The following is a 19,083-nucleotide window of genomic DNA, read 5'->3' as shown; positions in this document are numbered from 1 at the left end:
ACGAGAAGAAGATGGCCAACAATTCCCAATTTATTACGTGAGTAAAGTTTTGAAAGACGCTGAAACCAGATATTCAAAGCTGGATAAAATGGCACTGGCTGTTGTAACCACGGCAGTTCGCCTTAGGCCATATTTTCAGGCGCATACTGTAATAGTTCGAACCAATATACCAATGAGAAAGGTATTGCAGAAGCCGGACACTTTAGGAAGGTTGATGGAATGGGCGATTCGCTTGGGCGAATTTGATGTAAGATATGAAAGCAGATCATCTTTGAAAAGTCAGGTCCTGGCGGACTTCGTGAATGAATTCACTGACGAAGGGATATCTCATCCCAAGCCTCCGTTAGAAGAATGGTCGATGTACACTGATGGAGCTTCCTCGGCGGATGGAGCAGGTGTGGGAGTTGTGATCAAAGGTCCCCACTACATAAGATTGCGATACGCAGCAAAATTAAATTTCCATGCCACTAATAACGCTGCTGAGTACGAAGCTCTGATACTGGGATTACGTCTACTTCAAGAAATCACCCCAGAGCGGATCGTGATATATAGCGATTCAAAACTAATGGTCAACCAAGTAATCAAGAATTACGAGGTGAAAGACGAGGTTCGGGCCAAATATGTAGCAGAAGTCAAAAAGTTACTGGATCACCTTGAAGTTAAAGAAACTAAGTGGGAATTGATTCACATACCAAGGGAATCCAATACAGAGGCTGATCAATTGGCCAAAATGGCTTCTTGTGAGGAAAAATGGGCGGACCCGGATTGTCCCTTTGAAGTAAAAATGGCTCCAGCATTTGCCCCTGAAGAAGTGTCCCTACTCACAACGGTGGAAGATGATTGGAGGTCAGTCATCCGCCAATATCTGCTAAATGGAACATTACCTGAAGACAAGGAAGAGGCACGGAGGATAGTCAGGAGATCAGCTTATTTCTCCTTGATCAATGATGGTCTTTATAGAAAATCCTTTAGTCATCCTTGGCTAAAATGCATTCTACCAGAAGAAGGGCAGCAGATCCTCAAGGAGCTACATGAGGGATCTTGCGGGTCGCATGAAGCATCCGCTACGATCTTGAAGAAATCCAGGTTAGCAGGTTTCTACTGGCCCACAGCTGAGTTAGATGCCCAGAGTTTGGTAGAATCTTGTCACAATTGTCAGATTCACGCAAATGAGTCACATACTATCAAACATATCCAAAAGCCAATCATTGAGGGACGTCCATTCGCCCTCTAGGGAATAGACATCGTTGGCCCATTTCCCCCAACTCGCCGGCAAAAGAGGTACGTAATAGTGGCAGTAGACCATTTCACCAAATGGGTAGAAGCCGAGGCTGTTTCCTCTATTACAGCAGAATAGATGGTGGAGTTTGTCAAGGACAACATCGTGGGAAGATATGGCATTCCACATACCATCATCACTGACAACGGAACACAGTTTAACTGTGGCAAATTCAAGGCTTTCTGTGAGGGGTTGGGCATCCTGAACAGATTCACCTCCGTTTATTATCCTCAGTCCAATGGAATGACCGAAGTTACCAATCGGACAATTGTTAAAGGGATAAAGAAGAGGTTGGGAGAGCATGACAAGAAGTGGGCGGATCAGCTTACAAGTGTTTTATGGGCTTATCGTACCACCCCAAGAACAGCTACTGGGGAAACACCATTCGCCCTTTCTCATGGAGTGGAGGCCGTGATCCTAGTTGAAATACAAGTCCCCAGTGATCGGGTAGCCTTTTATTGTGAAGAGGACAACAACAAACGACTAAGGGAGCGTTTGGATCAGGTTGAGGATCGCAGGAACCAATCCTATGTACGCATGGCAACATACAAACAGCGGATCGCGGCTTACCATGATAAAAATGCCAAGCTTGTAGATCTAAAGATAGGAGATCTTGTGCTTCGCAAAACTGACAAAGTCCAATCTCGAGAAGGCAAGGGCAAGTTGGGGCTCAACTGGACAGGTCCATACCAGATAGTAGACAAGGTTGGACCGGCCACATTCAAAATACAAGATATGGAGGGCAATACACTGCCACGCACGTGGAATCTCCAAAACCTCCGCAAATACTTTGTTAAAAAATGAAGTATGTTCATGGTCTTGAGTACTCTTTTTCCTTTAACAAGCTTTTTCCCATGTGGTTTTTCTTGTTAAAGGTTTTAACGAGACTCATTTATAAAGACCTATTCGCTGTAATAAGGTGTTTCTCCCATTAATAAACATTGTTGGTTTTATTATCTATGTTCTTTTTATAGTTTACTGCTGCAATATCAATATTCCAGTCTTAAAAAGAAGGGGGGCATCCAACGCTCTCCACATTCACAATAGATCCGCCACTTGGCGGATCCTGATCACCGATAGAATTAAAACGATCCTTGGACGCAAGGTCTTTACACTCTCTTATCCCTCCTAGAGAAGGATTCACAAGTCCTACGGGCGGATCATTTCACCTCAAAGATAGGTAGCAAATTGAACCCCTGGGCAGCTTTACTTCCTCCAAGAAGGAATAGAACAGCTTCAAACCTTCGCAAAGGTTCATACCATGGAGTATGGCTGGCCACCTACTCCAAACATAAATCCTAAACATGCTTATATTTAAAGTACTTCTTTGCGCAAATGTAAGAGTAAAATAAATAGATAGCAGCGTAAAGGATTAACCAAATTGTACTTAGAAGGTTTTTACAAAAAAATCTCTAGCAAAAGCTAAATAATAATAGGGGCATCCTCTTTTGTGCTTCCTTCGCCTACGATGCTTGCTTGAGGATCCTTCTTCACCACAGTCACAGATCCGCCATCAGGAGATACCTCCTTATCTTTGGGCGGCATCCCTTCGGAATCATCCGCCACAGCTATGGTAGAAGGTTTGGTTTCCTGCATGGGTCCCTTCATCCATCTTCGTACATAATTGCGGAGGTATTCCCTGACATCTGGCATTTTATTAAACCTCGCCACGTCTTCTGGTTCGGGGACGGCGAACTGGGGATCTGTGAAGTCAACTTCAGGATAGGCCAGGGAGAAGTACGCCATAAGCATCTCGCCATAATAAAACGCCTGTACACCCGCCGTGTATTCAGCTTCTCCGAGAGCATCCTCATGGCTTTTGGCATCAGAAGCCATCTTTGCCTTTAAATTTTTAATCTCCTCATCCCGAAGAACTAAAGCAGCTGTGGCGGAAGCTAGATTCGCGTTTTCTGAAGCAATGGTGGAATTGGCATTCGCTATCTCTTTTTCTAACTTTTCAATAATTGCTCTGTCCGCCACGTTCTGAAGAAGCCCATTTTCCAAAGTACGCAGACGGGCATACAGCTATAAAAGACAAAATGATTTAGTCCAAGGGCGAAAAGGGCGTGAAGGAATTACCACTATCTACATTCTTTTTTGAACTCACCAAAAGAAGCTCTGATTTCCCCTTGTGGACGTGAATTGGTCCAGGGATTTGGTTATAGTTCCTTTATACCTCTCCCACCTGACCCAAGGATTCATCCAGATCATTCAGAAGGGATTCATTCTCAAAAGAACCTTGGGCCCCCAATTTGGCGGACCAATATCCTCCAATATCGGGCTTCGCCGTCTGCACAAACAGAAAAGAACCATATGCCGCTTTAGAATCGGATGAGCAAAAAAAGTAATCAAGAGATGGATTACCTGAACAATCTTCTCAACAGGTTTGGCGGATCGTATCGCGTCCGCCATAATCTTAGTACTACCAATAGTGTTGGGCCGCCTCTTCTTCAGTGGCGGATCAACAGTTGTCTCTGCAGGACGTTTGCCCGTATCAGCTTGAGGATTAGCCGTTTGACTTTTCTTGCGCGCTTCATCTTCCAAAAGCTTCTTGCGCGTCTCTGCAAGAGCGTGATTGGCCTTAGATACACCCCTGCCAAAGAAGACATCAAAATAATCAAGACTCCTGAAAGTAACAGAAAGGTACCTTGATCAAACTGAGTAATTTTTGAATAAATAAATTGATCCTCTTCTCGGTGAATCAATGGAATGTCACTCATCATGAAGGCTAAGGCATCCGCATAAGTCCATGCGTCCGCCTTGATCTGCTTCATGAGATTCGCCACCTCTTCATCACTGTTTGTTAAGATACGCATGTCACCCGCCATATGTAGCGGACGAGAATTCCAAACTGAAGGGAAACCTAACGGTTCATCATCCTTTATCTTCATATAGAAGAAACTCTCATCCCAGCTATGAACGTTAGACATTTTGTCGTAAAAGGGCGAGTAGACACCAAATTTGGCAAATGTAAGATAGGATTCCGACTTCCTATTGGAAGGTTTATGAAAGGCTCTAAAGATACGACCCGTATAAACAATGCCTAAATTTGAAGCGAGATAGCAGTCTAAGGCCATGTCGAGCCAGCCATTAGGATGTAGCTGACTGACGGCAATGTCAAAGTATGAGAGAATATCCGCCATCATCTTGGGAAGAGGAAGACGAAACCCTCTCTCCACATGACTACAGAATACAGTAAGGAAGCCATTAGGCGGATTGGAGGGACGTTGATGAGAAGCAGCGAGTTGGGTCTCGTAATTTTTGATCCACGGAAAGCGATCCGCCAGATCCACAGCATTCATACGGAAGAAGTGGCCATTGAACCCAGAAACCGATTACGAGCACTGGCCGGAACGGCACCAGAAACAGAGGAAAAGAAAGAGGGATTTCTGGTGGAACGAGTCTGGTAATGGTTACGCGCCGAGTTATTGAACTCAGCTAAACCGGAATTAATCACACCTACAAAAGATTGGGAGTTTTCCGATGATGAAGTGGTCCAACTAAAATCTACTTCAATCTTAGGAGGAGATGTCGAGTTAAAAAGTTCAGAAGTCGACCCAGAAGATGAAGATGAACTTCTAAACATTCAGGATAAAAGGAAAATGCACTTACATGGAAATGTAGAAGCTTGAGTAGGATCTCTGAAAAATTTCTGGGAAAACGCTTCGAGGGCAAGAAGAGATGAAGAAATGAGGAAGAAAGAGAAATTAAAAGGAAAAAAGGGTTTTCTTTTGAGCCTTCCTAGGGCAGTGTGCCACCACACGTGTCGGCCATCAAATGGCGTTGAACAGAGTGCACATTAATGAGGGAGCGTATGACGGCGCGCAGAAGTCCAAAAGCCCTAAAGGACTTTAAAGGCATTTTAGGGGGGGCTTCTGATAACATCGAGATATTATCATGAGGACCAAAAGAGATATTCGCCTTTAAGTATGCCACATAGCAAAGGAAGTCGGTTGGCGAATCTCCCTGGATTAGCTCTAGGGGATCCGTTGGCGGATCTCTAAGGCGAATCTCTCCATTCACCTTGGTAACGGCTGGCCGCCGACTCGGCCATAAAGGATCATTAAATGGATCATTAACTGTCTTACCCGCCAGGTTAAGAGTAACTTGTAACCGCCATTAAATGAGCATTAATGGAGACTTTCTAGTTACCTAGAGGTTACGAACTTCTCAACTATATATAGCCTACCATTCTAGGTTATCAAGGTACTCAGACTTTTCTATATTCTCTAAGCTTTGTCAATACAGTTTATTCTTCATATTCTCTACTGACTTTGGCATCGGAGTTTCCCCTATCGAACCCAACGACGCCCCCCACAGGGACGAGCTCCGATCAGAAGTTTCTCCCTTGTTATCAGTAATGTTATGTTTTTTTTTCTTTTGTATTTTGTGTGTGGTTTGTGAAAGTCTTTAATAAATGATCCTCATTCTGAGTTTTGTTTTAGTCAAACAAAGAATAAAAACATGTATCTAGAGTAATGTTAAATATTGATAGGGTGAAGTTTTATATGAAAATCTTAAAGTTTATAAACGAATTTTGGACTATTTTGCACACGTAAAAATTTTCATTCCACTCAAACTTTAATGAATAGATATTTACATTTTGAAGAATAAATTGAGTTAGTTGATACACATAACTGTTTCCAAATGAGTTTTTAAGCCTAAATTTAACATTCGCTAATGCTAGATTTTTTTTCAACGAGTAATCCATAATCACACGAAACTTGAGAATTTGCATTAAATACCGGTCAAAACCTCATGCGTCTAAATTAAAACACGAGATCCAATAGACATTCTTTGTTTTACCCCCACATCACCAAAATAGCCTACCTTAAACACATTCTCCATTATTCACCCCTTCGAGGCTAGACATTTCATTCATTTCACCATGTTACAAACCACATTCTATTCATAAATATCATTTTGTTTAGTAATCACTTTTTAACCGAACCAAGGTAAAGTAGTTTAAAAAAGCTTGGATTTAATAAAACTTAATGCTTCTCTAGATTAATTATTTTAACCGGGTAAAGGTAAAGTAATTAATCAACAATTTAGAACCAATAATACGAGAATCTATTAGTTAATAAGAAAAATCGTTATTTTAAAAAGGATAAAACAACTTGAAAAAGGTTAAGTGTTATTATCAAGCAAAAATGTTAAGTAAAGCTAAAAGCCTTAGTTTCTTCCATTATAATTAATTTCTATTATCAATTTGTGTATATTTTTTATCCACCTATTAACCTAATTTTCAATTCGGTTACCCAACAAACTCTACCTTTCGATTATTTAAATAGTAAATAGTAAGAAAAATATTAGTAATTATAATCACGGAGTGATACTCTACTTTCACTTTATTAATTGATACACGATTAAGATGTACTTCTTTTACAAGCACGTATACGTAAAATACACATCAATATACGTTCTCCTTGAAGTTAGCATAGGGGTTAGAGGTATCAACCTAGTTGGGATGTCTAGCTCATGTTCTTCACTGCGTTGGTCTTGAATATGATTTTTTCTATGTATTATTGAATATATATATATATATATTTAAAGTTGAATATTTGATAAAATATCGAACCAGCGCATCAGACGGATCTTATTTGAGACCGACGTGGATTGAACTCATCTGAACACCAAGTTATGATATCTACGACATTCCAAAAACTGCATTCTCTATTATGTTAATAATTTTATACAAAAAAAAAAAAAGAAAACATATCTCATATCACCCTCTTTATAAATAGACTAGTTGCTGCATATTCTCCATCACTTGCTTTCTTACATTTGTTTTCTGTGTAAAGATATGGAGCATCCTATGACTCTCTTTTCAGCTTTTTTCATCCTCTTCCTCCTTGGCACAGGTTCCAAATTACATTATGCGTCTAATATATCACTAGTTCTCTGAATTTGTCCATTAGCTCTCTAAACTTGTCCATTAAAATAGATTAGCTCTCTGAATTTTATTACCAGTTCCTTAAACTTAAACTTGCTTATTTCTTATCATTAGCTCTTTAAACTTGTCTATAAAAGTAGATTAGCTCTCCGAACTTTCCAAGTATCTCACCTTTACTTATTCCATTACAACTAAATACAAAAACTTATTAAACCTAAATTCTAAAAATATATTTTCATCTATTCGAGTAGTCATTTTTTCTATTCTCCTACTTTTCAACCTATTATAAAGTTAGTGTTGCAGGTTTAAGTGATCGAATTGATGAGGATCGGAAGTTAGTATTATTGTTTTTGTATTTAGTTGTTATGGAATAAGCAAGTTCAGGAACTAATTTACTTTTATAGATATGTTTAGAAAGCTGGTGAGAGACTAACAAATTTCACGCAACTAATATACTTTTATGAACAAGTTCATAGAGCTTGTGATGTGTTAGGCCAATATTCTATATTACCATTATTGATATTTACATTCTAATGATTCATCATTTATTTTTAATTACATTAAATTATCAAATTATAAATTAGTTAGCTGTTAATATTTAATTGAGTTAAAAATATCATTTCATTTATAAAATTATGTTTTTTTTTATTTTTAATTTTTAAAAATGCAAATTTGCTAAATGAATAGTGATCCATGATTCAATGTATGTTTAAAATTAATTTTTTATTCAACAAAGATTAATGTGATAAAAAAATAAATTAGTAATGATTTGATGGGTCAAAATGGATGTTTAAATGCTTAATCCATCAAAACTAAAATTATCATGGCACCAAAAATTAGAACTACTTTTTACCTTTTACAATTTCATAGATTGTCCTAATTGCAATCTGTTAACCAAAAGCAGAACTAAAGGCGGAACTACGGATACTCACGAACGGTTTGTCGATAGAAAATAAAAAGAGAAGTTATATTAATTGGCGATATATTTTATGAACATAAAATTATTTTTCTTACTAAACTTTTATTTTTGGTTGTGGCCGCTGTTACTAACATTAATGCATCCATATTAATTTTGAGTAGGGATGGGGCCATATGTTACAGAGGGCAAGACATGCATGTTTCAGAGCCAAAACTACAGGGGCATATGCCTATATGACCGAAATTGTGCTGCCAATTGCTTGACAGAGGGGTTCGAAGAAGGTCGGTGCCTCAGCCATGTCTGTATCTGCTTGAAGTCTTGTTAGCTACTTTATACTATACTTATATGGGACTCAGGGGGATTATCGATCCTTACTTGGTTTTCACTATGATGTGCTACTGAATAATTATAATATGGTTATTTTACTTCGATAATGTGTGCCTTTGTCTTCATATCTACGTTTGATCTGATTAATAATTAATATAGAGTGTGAAACTTTATTTTATGGATTTAGGGTTAGTTTACTTTATGGATTTCACATCACAATAATGTGTGAGGTTTTGAGATTTTTATTTGGAAAAATTACAAAATTAGATCAAATGGGAGACTTATTTACATATTTAACCCATTTCCTCAGACTACTGCATATCTAGACTATGTTTGTATGACTTTTCCAAAATACCCTCAATATGTTTGTAATTTTACGGCGCGTTTGTCTCCCTCCCGTCTGACTTCGCGAAATCGATGATTTCGCGACGTCTGCGAAGCTACTGTTTGGTTTAGTTGATGATTTTAATTAGCACATGCGAAATCTGGACTTATTTTTAACAAAATTTGCGAAGTGGTATATAACAGCAAAAAGACACAATAACAAGGATTCCAACATTAAAATCATAATATTATCAAAATTTAACGTTATCAAAATTTATAACAAGATTGCCACAATAAACTCTTAACAAATCATTTCAAAGTGAACGTGACGAATCTAGACGGAAATTTCTTCTTTATTGGAAATCCATACCTTTTGGGATGAGAAATGGAAGTCCAGACCTTTTGGGATGGATGTCTCACATGGTACACAACAAGATTACCACAATAAACTCCAAACAGAAGTGAATGCGACCAATCTTGATGGGGATTTCTCCCTGTATCAGAAGGAAAGTCATCCCATCTGCATCCGAGGACACCACCTTCTTGCAGGATGTTATGTATTCAACCACCTTCAGAAAAATTTAATCGTGTTAGGCAGAAAAAAGGAAGATTTGGCTTCGCGAAGTATGCGAATAGAAATGTGTAAGGAAGAGGATGATTTTACTTCGTGAAAATGGCATACGCTAAGTGAATTTCTGAAAAAAAAAACACAGAGAAAACAGTATATACTTACATTTTTCGACAAAAACAATATGATAAACTGGAAAAAAGGATGAAAATAACGTAGAATCGTCATTTCTTCGATGGTCACAAGAAGAAAGAAACCAAAAAACGAGTAGGAACAGGAAGATGAAAAACCATGACTTCGTTTTCTAGGATTAGGAAGATGAAGAATCAAGAGATGAAGAGAGGAAGAAGAGACATACATGGTGATGTGGAGAAATAGTGCAGATTTCGCGAAATTTAAAGGAAGAGAGGAAGATCAAAGGTCTGGGAATCATTTGGGGAAGAACAACTGTTCACGTTATCAGAAAGGGGAAGGGGGAAGATGAAAGGTAAGGGTATTTTGGGAAAGTCACACAAACATAGTCTATATATGTAATAGGTTGGGTAAATGAGTTAAATATGTAAATGAGCCTTCCATTTGACCCAGTTTTGTAATTTTCCTTTTTATTTTTAAGTAACTACTTAATTTTATATATTTAATTAGTCCATGCGGTAAAAATATTTGACTAACAGATTTGACTAGATGTTTGTGTAAATTTTTTTGGTAAAACTTAACTGATTACTGTTAGAGGAACAATTTGCAAATATAATAGCCAGATTTTGTGTAGATTATATCTAGATATTATTTACTTTTGAATCAGTCAAGTGTATCCTCTAGGATTTATTTGTTGTAACCAATCTCTTGTAAATCTCTATTTAAACTATTCATTAGTATCAATATAAACTCAATTGAGATCAAACACTTCCATGGTATCAGAGCTTCAAGAGGTTGGTTGCAACAAAGAAAATTTCAAGCAATCACTATTACTCCAATAGATGACACCCTTTGAGAATTGTCAAAACCATTGTCATATCACCAAACACCATTCTAAGCACTATCGATTGGAGATGCTCTTAAAAATGGGATAAGCACCAAATTTAACCCTAACGTTTCAAGCAAAGTGTAGATTTAGCACCAATATGAAAAATGGTACAAATTTAACACTAACGTTTCCAAGCAAGCTCAATTTTAGCCCTGCTCTATCGAAAATTTGAAAAGAATGGTTTGACTGTTATGCAACTGTCACATCGAACATTCCAAATAAGTTTGTCGATAAAATGAAGCAGTTTCGTATATTTTTTTTTGTTGATTTTTAATAACTTTATTAATAACACATTAAATATTTTAGACAGTTGGACAAAAAACATGATCAACTTATAGACAGCAGATTTAGTTTTTAGTCTTTTAACACATCTTTTGTAACTTTATTATTAATACACTAAATATTTTAGTTATAATTGATATTTAGAAGGTTTAAAGTGACAGTTAAATATCAGTCAAACATTTTTTTTCCTAATTTTTGTTCAACCTTATATTCAAATATAAGGCCTCACAATTTTCTGAGGCCCTAGTCGCCGGCTTAGAGGAACTCTTTCTAGAGCCGGCCCTACAGAGATAATAACGAGCAGAATATCCACGGATAATACCATACTCATATCTTTATCTTTTTATATTTTAAATTTCTTATCCTTATCATATTACTCTAACGTATAGACAAACATAATTCAATTCTCATCTATGTACATAATTCACATGCATTGTTGCACATTTAAATATATAAATTAAATAGTACAAAAAAAAAAAGTCATACATTTAACAAAATATACATAAAATTAATATTTCATAAATTTAACAGGATCATTAAAAAATTTAACGAAACAAAAAATCAAATACTTATATTTCTAAATAACATAATATACAAAATCATTAAAAAATATGAATCATTATATTTAAAATTAAAATTCTTAATTTCTTTCCTTCATGTTTTTAATATGTATGTAAAAATTACAAATAAACAAAATACATCGCATATAGCGGGTATCTTAGTAAATATTCACATTCCCGTCCCACATATAACCCTTAACGATGTTTTTCTCAATCACATTTCTATCTCCAAGCCCTTTATACAAGATTCAGATATTCTCATTAGAATCAGATAGTATCAGATACCAACGAAATTCGAATCTACTGTAATCTCTACTCAAAAGTAGCCCACCCTAATTTGAAAAATAACAAAAGAGCACCCTCAAGCAATAATGTCAGGTAACCACTACCTTAAAGTATAGAGATGGAAGAACGTAAAGCCTTGATCCTCAATAAATATGAATGAGACTTTTCATAGACTCTACACTTACTTTAATTACTTACATCGATGTAGATGACAACAATGCCTTGATCCTCAATTAATATGAATGAGACTTTTAAGGGTGTTAATGTGTCAGGTGTTTCGCTGTTTTGATATATCCTGTTTGGAAATTAGCTGTTAGTTGTTAGCTGATTACATTAGCTGATTTGACTAGCTATTTGTGTAGACCTGTTTGGTAAAAATTAGTTGACTAATAATAGCGGTTTGTGCAAAAAGACGAATAAGGGCATTTCTTTTTTTAATACATAAAAATATACATAAAATAATTAGGGTTAAAGAAGTCCATTAATTTTAATATTGCAAAACGCTAATGGAAAAAGCTCCTAAAAGGAGCTTTTTCTAAATTAGCGTTTTCATCCCAAAACTCTCTCCCAAACCTCTCTCCACCAAACACTCCAATCGGCGGTTTCAGTGGTCAAACCGCTAAAGTTGGTCAAAACCGCTCTTTTTATTCCAAAACGCTCTTTACCAAACAGGGCCATCGACTCAGTCAAAGTTCGGTTAAAAATTAGCTCGAGACATTCACTAGCCAATTCGAGCATCCTTAGATTTGGTTGGAAAGCTCGAGCCGAGTCTGTCTAGGTTCGGTATGGGTTCGGTTCATTAACACCCCTAGCAGAGTTTGAGAATCTAATTTCATGACAAATTCTATTATGTTTCCGGTGCAATACACATGTTTATTTCTTAACACCAATAATTTCCAATAAATTGGCATTCTTCCATCTTTTGAGTGGTTGGGTGTATTACACCCGGTGTCCAGTGGAAGATTATATTTGATTACATAAGATGGGACTCTCCATCTTGGAAATTTGAAGTATATATAATATAGTACTGGACTGCATCTACATAAAATGAAGCAATGAACTTTCTTCAATTTTCTTTGTTTGATATTTGATGGAGATAGAGATAAAGATAAAAGTTGTGATATGGATAAAGATTAAAAAAAAATAAGGATGAAGATAAAATTAAAATATTTGAGAATTAATTATTATTCCAGGTTTGGTATATTGGATAAGGATAGTGAGAAAATAATTGTTTTTGCTATATTAAGAACTAGGAATAAGACAATTTTTTACATTATATTAAAATTACAATAACTTATCAAATCCCCTTATACTCCATTGAGTATAAAATTTGAAGGATAAGATTCGTGTCCTTCCTTTATCTCCCATGTTATCTGCAAAACAAATATGGAATAAAAGAATTTGGCTTAATACATCATTTGCCCCCTGAACTTGTCTAAAATGATTGATTGACCCCCTGATCTTTCAAAGTGTCTTGATAGCCCCTTGAACTTGCATAAAATGTGCAGTTTGCCTCCTCAACATGCATAAAATGTAATCAATTAATTACTCGATTGTAAAAAAGTAAGTTAAATGCGGAAGATATGTTGCACGAAATCTTAAAAAAGTAAAACGACCAAAATCGGGTATGCGATTATAATATTAGAGAAGAAAATGTTTTATAATTGAATAAGTAATAAATTATTTTTTAACATGTTTTAATCTATTTTGTGAAGTATGTAATAACATTTTAAGGCACGTGTAATATATTTTCCGCATTTGACTTACTTTTTTACAACCGAATGATTAATTGATTACATTTTATGTAAGTTCAGGGGGCTAATTGAACATTTTATGCAAGTTCAGGGGACTATCGAGACACTTTGAAAGTTCATGAAGCCAATCAATCATTTTAGACAAGTTTAGGAGACAAATGATGTATTAAGCCAAAGAATTTTTGTATATTTTCTATCCATATCTCATCTCATTTATTCCCGTATCAACGAGTCTTAAATTTTTTACTATTTTCATTTTAAAATAGAATTGAGTATATGCATATACTTTTTACAAAAATTGCATTCTTCCACTTTCTTTTTTAATTATTATTTTCATTATTTATAGAGTTGAGTATTTATTTTTTTTATTTACCACTAGAACAAACCTGAATGGTTAAAATGAATGAAATAAATAACATCATAATTTTTTTAGTGGAAAGTGTCTAATCTATACTATATATAATTACGGAAGCGGAGAGAAATGAGAAGAAGTGTTTTAGAGGTTTTTTTGATGAGTTGTTAACATAGTAAAAAATCAGATTAAAAATATTTAATTAATTAAAAATAAATATTTAATTAATTAAAAATAACAAATTTATATTTATAATATATTAAATAATTACTAGCCTATTAATTAAAATAATAAAAGAAAGCAAGAGTTACGGGAAGATGAAAAAACACAAAGCAAATGAAATCCAAAAGTCACAACTAAACTTCTATATAAAGGATGATAGATAGTATTCCACCATTATTTCATATGTTGTAGTTATTTTGTTCTCAATTATGTTGTTGTTTTATTTTTATTAAACAATAGTTGTTATAGTTTCATCTTTCAGATTCATTTCTGTTGTTACCCAGGTTCTATACCTCTTGCTATCTTATCCATGTTTTCTTTTTTATTTGTCTTTTTTTTCCAAACTGACAGCTTCAATTGAAGAAATCCGACAGAAATAGAAGATGCATGAACAACTAAAACCGGAAAACACAAAAGTGTCAAAAATTACAAGAAATTCTTATGTTTCTCAAGGTAATTATTCGATTTTTTTTCATATGTTGTAGTTATTTTTGTTCTTAATTGTGTTGTTGTTTTCTTTTTATTAAACAATAGTTGTTATAGTTTCATTTTTCAGAGATGAAATTCCATTTCTGTCGTTACTCAGGTTCCATACCTCTCGCTACCTTATCCATGTTTTCTTTTTTATTTGTCTTTTTTTTCAAAATGACTAAAATAAAGATTTTGTAAATTTGTATTCTTTTTTAGTATATGTTGCTAGGTGTTATCATTTCGATTGCTAACTCTTAACTAAAATTTAGATTTTCGGCTTTATATGAACTCAATTTTTGGCTTTCTCAATTGTGCTGTTGTTTTATTTTTATTAAACAATTGTTGTTATAGTTTCATCTTTCAGAGATGAAATTCCATTTCTGTCGTTATCCAGATTCTATACCTCTCACTACCTTATCCATGTTTTCTTTTTTATTTATTTATTTTTCAAAATGACTAAAATAAAGATTTTGTATATTTGCATTCTTTTTTAGTATATGTTCCTAGGTGTGATCATTTTGATTGTTAACTCTAACTAAAATTTAGATTTTCGGCTTTTTATGAACTCAATTTTTAGTTTTTATTGAAGTTAAATTAATTTTTCTAATTCGAAACATGTTGAAATCCACTCATTTTTTTAGTTTGAGTTTAGCTAATTGATATGGATTGTATTTTTTATTTTTATGCATTTTGGTACAAATAGATATAAAGTTCCACACGATAGTTGTTCATTGAAGTTTGAGACATATTAAATAAAATATTAAAGAGATATTGGAATATTATACTTACAATGAAGTTTATTTCAATATAAATTATGTTATATTATTATTATTATTATTATCAAGAAGTTATTTTTTCCCAATTTTCTAGACAAAGAGATTGTAAACGTCTAATACGCTTGATAAGATGTTTATTCTTGAAGAATGTAGATTATGCTAGATACGAATTCAAAATCAAGGTAAATAAAAATAAATTTTGATGCTCAAAATCCTAAAAATGTACATTAATTATGGATATTGAGATAATTGCTTTTGCAACATTGGCTTATATAATTTTTAACTATTATATTATGGTTCGTACAAAATTGTTAGTATTTCAAGAGTTTTTAACAGATGAAAATGAAATATGATCATAGGACAAATTATTGAAAAATATTAATTAAGAAAATATTATTATTTGAATCTCTTCAAATTCTCAAATGTTGAGCATAATGATTCTAATTAATATAATTAATTTCACATATTAATTATAAAACGTTTTTTTTTGTACTGAGTGGTTACAATTGCAATTTAATTCTATTTAAGTAAAATTAATTTATGAACTTAATGCTTCATTAAGAAAAAATAAAATGTTTAATTAATGAGCAAAAAATATTTTCACTCTCCTCTTTATACGCTTATGTCTCAACATTCTCTCTTATTTTCAAAAAAAAAAAACCCGAGAGGAAGATGGTTCTCTCCTAATTATCTTTTTCGTCCCTTCATTTTTTTTTCAATTTTTTTGTTTGTTTTTCTTACTTACAAAATTCAAGAATATATAATTATTAGAAAATATTAATGAAGTCAAATAAGTGATATCTGCGAGTATGACTGATATTCTATATAGTGAAAGAATGAAGAACAAATTGATCGAATGTCTTGATGAGATATTACGAGATGAAAATATGAGAAATCATCATCTTAAATTGATTCAATTAGATATATTGGGTTATTGTAGCAGAATGAATAATTGAATTCGAATACTTGGTGATCATGAAATTCCATTAACCAAAATAATTATCATCAAGATGAAATTGTGACTAATTCTTACGAATTTTATTTTTTTATATGTAACATATTGAATTGATAAATTTTCTTCATAACATTAGAAAAGTATTGATTGTAATAGTTTATAGAATAATATATTGATGTTGCTTCCATTTTAACATAGATTGTAATTCTTTTGTATCGTAGATATAATATTTAATTTTAATTGTAGTTTAATTCAATTTTTGTTTAACCTATATTGTAATTCTTTTGTATCGTAAATATAATATTTAATTTTAATTATAGTTTAATTCAATTTTTGGTTTTTTATTATATTCTAATATATTTCTTAATTAATCTGCTATTTTATTATTATTGTTTCACAGAATATTTGGAATATGAAAATGTATTAAAATTTCTAAAAAGTACAAATCATAGAATTTTGTAAAAATAAATAAATCATTCATCTTTAGTTAAAATTCTATAAAAAAAAGTAGTCAATTATTTTTAAAATTAATTTAATTTGAATTATCATTAAAAAATATATATTAATTTCAAATATACATAGTATAAATTTTTTTCATAGCATGATATAAAATTATTTAAAAGTAAATATGCCAATTTATTTATTTATTTAAATTATATAAAAGTTTCGTACTCCGTGCATTGCACGGGTTTTCGACTAGTATAATATGAAAGTAATCCAATCTTCTTTCTTTAATGACAATTCAATTGTTTTGCGGGGTATTGCTGGAGTAAACAATGGTGCTGGATCTATAATTTCAAATGTTAATTATATATGGTTGCCTCCTGTTCCTCATATGTATAAAGTTAATTGTGATGCGGCTTTTTCAATAAGATCATCTGATGCTGCTTTTGGAGTGGTGGTCAGAGATTGCAATGGGTTAGTTTCCATGTCAGGTGGTGGCCCACTTGGTACGACTATGTCGGCTTTACATGCCGAATTATTAGCTATCCTTCATTCGGTTCGAGTGGTTCGTGATTGTGGCTATCAGACAATTCTAGTTGCATCTGATTCAGCCTCAGCTATTCGCTTGTTAAAAGGTGATCTGCGTTTGTCAAATTGGCTTGGTGTTATTTTAGGTGATATCTTGGAGATAGTCAATGATTTTGTTACAATAGAATTTGTACATGAGAGTTGTCAAGCAAATACGGCTGCTCATTTTTTAGCTGCTTGTGCACGCTCTCTTTCAAATTTGGAAATTCTTATTGAAGATTTCCCTAATTTTATTTCATCTTGTATTCAAAACGATTTTAATTCGTTTGCTTTTTAATATATGATTCCGTTTATCAAAAAAAAAAAAATCCAATCTTCTTTGATTTTCTAGGCGCAATCAACATTGAATTTTTACGCAAGCTAAATAAAAATTTATTTTTTATCTGAAAATTCAATAATAAAACGCCTAATATCATAATGAGGCTATGCAAGTGTTTTCACCAACTCCCTAAACTTTACAAGTGTTTTCACCAGATTGACTTCCTGAACTTTACAAGTGTTTTCACCAACTCCCTAAACTTGCTTATTTCGTATCACCAGGTCCTTAAACTTGTCTATAAAAATTTATTAGCTCTCTGAATTTTCCAAATGTCTCACCAGCTCCATAAAACTTGCTTATTCCGTAACAACTAAATACAAAAATCATAATACTAACTCGGATTAAATTGCAAAAATACCTTTAACGTTTTAGGTCAGGAGTAATTTTACCCCTAACGTCTAAAATTGTACAATTTTACCCCTAACATTATAGTAGCCAAGAGCAAATTTATAAATTTGGTGAATTTTTTGAATTTTTTTTTTGTACAATTCGAACAAAAGTCGGTATATATTTTTTATTTTTTTCGCATCCCATCAGATGTTTGTTTATATTTATCCTCTTAAATATGATTTTTTCTATGTATTATTGAATATATATATATATATATATATATATATATATATATAGGGGAGGGATCAAGTGAGAACCCTTTCGAACCTGGGACTAGGGCTTAGAAAGAGACACACGCGCACACTATCTGCCGCTAGGCCTATTTAGTTTGATTATTGTATAATTCCTTTATTTATATTGTTAAGTGGCTCTGATACTAAAAAAAATCTAATACTATATTTTTTAAATAAAAATACACTTCCTTTAGTTTGTTCATTATACAATTCTTTTACTTATATATTATTAAGTGCTTTTGATGCTAAAAAAAATCTAATACTATAATTTTTAAATAAAAATACGTTTGCTTTAGTTTGTTCGTTATACAATTCTTATTTATATATTATTAAGTGCATCTGATGCTAAAAAAAATCCAATACTATATTTTTTAAATAAAAATATATTATATATTTTAATAAAATTTAATATTAATATTTTATTTATATAAGAAAATATATTTTTTTAAACATACGATAGAACATGTATTTTAACTTTTAAAACACGAACTATGAAGTTTAGAACATACGACATATTTTTTAGAACATACGTTATGTTTTTTAGAACATGAGTTATGTTTTTTCGTACATGAGTTATAAATTATATTATAGAACAAATGCAAAAATGATCCAGATATCTACTAATTTTTTTTAGAACATTATACTTAATTTTTAGAACACAAACTATAAACTTTAGAACATACGCTATGTTATTTAGAATATGAGTTATAAATTATATTATAGAACAAATGCAAAAATGGTCCATATAATATTTTTTAAGTAAAAATATATTATATATTTTAATAAAATTTCATGTTAATATTTTATTTATATAAGAAAATATATTTTTTTAAACATACGTTAGAACATATATTTTAACTTTTAAAACACGAACTATGAAGTTTAGAACATACGACATATTTTTTAAAACATACGTTATATTTTTTAGAACATGCGTCATGTATTTTCGAACATTAGTTATAAATTATATTATAGAACAAATGCAAAAATGATCCAGATATCTACTGATTTTTTTAGAACATTATACTTAATTTTTAGAACACAAACTATAAACTTTAGAACATACGTTATGTTATTTAGAATATGAGTTATAAATTATATTACAGAACAAATGTAAA

This window comes from Euphorbia lathyris, chromosome 7 (genome assembly GCF_963576675.1).
Source record: "Euphorbia lathyris chromosome 7, ddEupLath1.1, whole genome shotgun sequence".
In the NCBI taxonomy this organism is placed as follows: Eukaryota; Viridiplantae; Streptophyta; class Magnoliopsida; order Malpighiales; family Euphorbiaceae; genus Euphorbia; species Euphorbia lathyris.
Note: the sequence above shows the minus strand (reverse complement) of the source record.